Genomic DNA, 5311 nt, shown 5'->3' on the forward strand with positions numbered 1-5311 from the left:
CCTTCACCATTCGGATCGATGGGTAACTACGGGAATGAAGAAAGGAGAGATTTGATTTCGCTCGCCCACCCAAGAATTCCGCCTCACTTACAAGGCATCTCGGAAGTCCACAAATTCTCCGTTGCCAAGAGAACCCGAGTTCCCCTGAGAGTCTCCGAAGTCTGCTGATTCACCTCTTCCCGAGCCAACGCAACTAGGCAGAGCTAGGCTCTCCAGCCGGGCCTTAACGTCATCCCGGTGAAGAACTGTTACCTGCTACCACTCATCTCCTTGGCCTTCGAGCCGCTCCAGGGGGCCATGTGTTCTCCAAGCTGGTCCTACGGAATGCCTACCATCTGGTGAGGGTACGGGAAGGGGACGAGTGGAAGACTGTCTTCAAAACGGCCAGCGGTCACTACGAGTTTTTGGTCAGGCCATTTGACCTTACCAACGCCCAAGGTGTGTTCCAGGGTCTGGTTAATGATGTTCACCACGACATGTTGAACTAGTTCGTCTTCATCTAGCTCAACGACATCCTATTCTTCTCCTGCTCCACCCAAGAACATGTGCTCCACATCCGACAGGTTCTCCAAAGCATACTTAAATTCACACAGGACACCGGATAGGACAGGAGAAGTACTCCAGATATAACAAACTGACCCTAGCCCCCGACACATAAACTACTGCAGCATAAATACTGGAGGCTGAGACAGGGGTCAGGAGACACTGTGGCCCCATCCAATGACACCCCCGGACAGGGCCAAACAGGAAGGATTACAACCCCACCCACTTTTCCAAACACAGCCGCCACACCATTAGAGGGATATCTTTAACCACCAACTTACCATCCTGAGACAAGGCCGAGTATCGCCTACAAAGATCTCCGCCACGGCACTCCATCATCCCCTTCCTGGGTTACATCATCGCTGCAGGGAGTGTACAGATGGATACCGGGAATGTGAGAGTGGTGATGGATTGGCCCTAGCCTACGTCCAGGGTGCAGCTGCAATGTTTACTGGGATTCGACAACTTTATTCGAGGTTACAGCACCCTGGCTTCCCCCCTGTCTGTACTCACCTCTCTCACACCTGATCTGTTTCACCTGTTTTGTGCTCGTCCCCCCCTCCAGGTGTCGCCCATCTTTACCATTATCCCTAGTGTATTTATACCTGTTTTCTGTTTGTCTGTTGCCAGTTCGTTTGGTTTGTTAAGCCTACCAGTGTTGTTCCCCTTGCTCCTGTCTTTTTCTAGTTCCTGTTTTCTAGTTTTCCTGGTTTTGAACATTCTGTCTGCCCTGAGCCTGCCTGCCGTTCTGTACGTTGTCACAGCACACTGAATTATTGACCTCTGCCTGCAATGACCCTGAGACTGCCTGCCGTTCTGTACCTTTTGGACTCTGATCTGGATTACCGACCTCTGCCTGCCCTTGACCTGTCATTTTTCCTGCCCCCCTTTCTAGTAATACACTTTTGTTACTTCAACACTGTCTACATCTGGCTCTTCCCTAAAACGTGATGGCAGAACAGAACAAGGTGTGGACAGTACTCTGCAGAACAGAAAACACAGAATAGTAGACGCCTTTGAGAGATCAATACAAACTATTTGACATATTATTATGGGTCTAATGATAATGGCTATAATAGTCACGCTTAGAGTCAGTGTGTTAATGCAATCATTTCAAAATGTGTGTGTTTGCTATGTGTGTACATTTGTGTAGTGTCTAGAGACAGAGCTGGAAGATGGCATCTCTTCATTTCTTAAGTGGTTCCATTACGTCTGTGGCAAATTACAGTAATGCAATGCAGTTATATGAGATCTGAGTGCACACACCGAGGCAATGTTATCACGTTCCAGGAAATGACATGGTTCTCTGAAATCAATATACACTTCAGACATAAATGTTACATGAGAGACTTAATAAGAACCAGGAAGCACACATGACCGCATGCTAATGACGAGAGAGAGAGAGAGAGAGAGAGAGAGAGAGAGAGAGAAATAAATAAATAAAATTGACTGAGGTCTCTCTCATTACTAAGATTTTTGTGAAAGTTATCATCATACAGGGGACGGACTCGGCATAAACAGATAAACATGCACAATCAAAAAAGCAAGTCTTAGCAAAATTATAGATATACACATGACCCATTGTTTCCCAAACTCGTTCCCAGGGACCCCTGGGTACACATTTTGGTTTTTGCCCTAGCACTACACAGCTGATTCTAAAAAATCAAAGCTTGATGATGAGTTGATTGTTTTAATCAGCTGTGTAATGCTGGGACAAAAACCAAAGCATGCACCCAAGGGGGTCCGACGACTGAGTTTGGGAAACGCTGACATCAGGAATTGAGTTGCAGTGACCTGAGGCAGGGAGGGATCTCTGATGAACATGGTAAAGCATTTAAAACACACTCTCCACCTTACTCATCCCCTTTCAAAAACCACACTCCCCACCTTACTCATCCCCTTTTAAAAACCACACTCCCCACCGTACTCATCCCCTTTTAAAACACTCCCCACCTCACCCCTTTCAAAAACACACTCCCCCACCTTACTCATCCCCTTTCAAAACCACACTCCCCACCCATCCCCTTTCAAAAACCACACTCCCCACCTTACTCATCCCCTTTCAAAAAACACACTCCCCACCTTACTCATCCCCTTTCAAAAACACACACTCCCCACCTTACTCATCCCCTTTCAAAAACCACACTCCCCACCTTACTCATCCCCTTTCAAAAAACCACACTCCCCACCTTACTCATCCCCTTTCAAAAACCACACTCCCCACCTTACTCATCCCCTTTCAAAAACACACTCCCCACCTTACTCATCCCCTTTTAAAAACACACCTGACCCATCCCCACCTTACTCATCCCCTTTCAAAAACCACACTCCCCACCTTACTCATCCCCTTTCAAAAACACACTCCCCACCTTACTCATCCCCTTTCAAAAACACACTCCCCACCTTACTCATCCCCTTTCAAAAACCACACTTCCCACCTTACCCATCCCGTTTTAAAAAACGACCCTCCCCACCCAAACCCTTTTCATAACCACCCTTATTACTCTGACCCCACTCTACAACCACTGTCTCTACGCTGCCTTGCCAACAACTATCATTATAATTCACTCTGAAACAACCATCCCTGATTAGTTAAACCATACAGTTGAAGTCGGAAGTTTACATACGCTTCGGTTGGAGTCATTAAAACTTGTTTTTCAACCACTCCACAAAATTACTTGTTAACAAACTAGTTTTGGCAAGTCGGTTAGGACATCTACTTTCTGCATGACACAAGTCATTTTTCCAACAATTGTTTAGACAGATTATTTAACTTATAATTCACTGTATCACAATTCCTGTGGGTCAGAAGTTTGCATACACTAAGTTGACTGTGCCTTTTAAACAGCTTGGAAAATTCCAGAAAATTATGTCATGGCTTTAGAGGTTTCTGATAGGCTAATTGACATAATTTGAGTCATTTGGAGGTGTACCTGTGGATTTCAAGGCCTACCTTCAAACTCAGTGTCTCTTTACTTGACATCATGGGAAAATCAAAAGAAATCAGCCAAGACATCAGAATTTGTTTTGTAAACCAGTCTGGTTCATCCTTGGGAGCAATTTCCAAACGCCCGAAGGTACCACGTTCATCTGTACAAACAATAGTATGCAAGTATAAACACCATGGGACCACGCAGCCGTCATACAGCAAAGGACATTGTGAAGATGCTGGAGGAAATATAAAAGTATCTATATCCACAGTAAAACAAGTCCTATATCGACATAACAACAATGACCCCAAGCATACTTCCAAAGTTGTGACAAAATGGCTTAAGGACAACATAGTCAAGGTATTGGAGTGGCCATCACAAAGCCCTTACCTCAATCCTATAGAAAATGTGTGGGCAGAACTGAAAAAGCGTGTGAGAGCAAGGAGGCCTAGAAACCTGACCAGCTGTCTGGAAGAATAGGCCAAAATTTACTCAACTTATTGTGGGAAGCTTGTGGAAGGCTACCCAAAACATTTGACCCAAGTTAAACAATTTAAAGGCAATGATACCAAATACTAATTGAGAGTATGCAAACTTCTGAACCACTGGGAATGTGATGGAAGAAATAAAAGCTGAAATAAATAATTCTCTCTACTATTATTCTGACATTTCAGTCTTAAACTAAAGTGGTGATCCTAACTGACCTTAGGCAGCAAATTGTTACCAGGATTAAATGTCAGGAATTGTGGAAAAACTGAGTTTAAATGTATTTGGCTAAGGTGTATGTAAACTTCCGACTTCAACTGTATATAAGTAGCAGGAAAATAATTTAAGGTCCTCTCTTCATTTTAACTCCCCAGTGCACTCAAAAACTTGACTTGCATGTGTTGCATATATTTCCACATTATGCGTTTGGAATAATACTGTGAAATTGTGAAAATGATAAGTCCTTTTAGTGTATGATCTGTTTGATAAGAGCGCCAAATTAGTTGAGACCAATTTTCCGTTTCCCCTTCCCCACCCAGACAGTCCTAACAAAATTCTTGCAAGAGAAATTGCCCTTTGCTGAGAGCATTATTTTTTTAAACCATTTTAATTGAAAACAATCCCAGTGAGGAACTTGTTACCCAGAGATGATTTGATAGATAAAAAAAAACAGCTACATTGAATGTTGAACAACTGTCTGCATCCGGGATGAGGTTTCTCATGGTTCACCTTTTGTCCCTTCCCTCCACACTCACGACGACAACCGGTCTTGTTCTGCCATTATACAGGGAACCGTTCTTTGCCTCTCTCCTCTCCTCCAATTCCAAAGGGCAAAACCTGAGCCTATAACATCATAGGTTCATATTTCCAGATGTACGATTTGTTGATTGGCCAATGTGGCACATCTGAACAACGTAGCATAATAAACCTTCATGTATGTAATCTCGCAGTACAGCCGCAAACGTCAAACTATCTACAAGCTCAATGAAGAGCCAGTTAACAGAAAGCATAAAAAGTGTGTGTACTTCTGCCTACTGTCATTTGTGTAAGTGGGTGTTAACGCAGTCCTCATCTGCCTCCGTTTGATGTTTCCATCTGATGTAGTTGCTGACCTCACAACATATTATAGCCAACTGTGTGTGTGTGTGTGTGTGAGCTTGTGGTCTTTGATGTTCATTTCAGGGAGGAGACCAGTCTCTATTGGTTTAAATCTCATTCCTCTACCTAGTCCTCCACTCATAGAAGACATTAATCATCTCACCTGGCTCCATCCCAATCCTCCCAAGTGTCCCCCCCACCCACCCATCTCAGTTCCTTTAACTCCCTCAAGTGCCCACAAACAATCACTCACA

Source organism: Oncorhynchus gorbuscha, linkage group LG13 (assembly GCF_021184085.1).
Source record: "Oncorhynchus gorbuscha isolate QuinsamMale2020 ecotype Even-year linkage group LG13, OgorEven_v1.0, whole genome shotgun sequence".
NCBI lineage: Eukaryota > Metazoa > Chordata > Actinopteri > Salmoniformes > Salmonidae > Oncorhynchus > Oncorhynchus gorbuscha.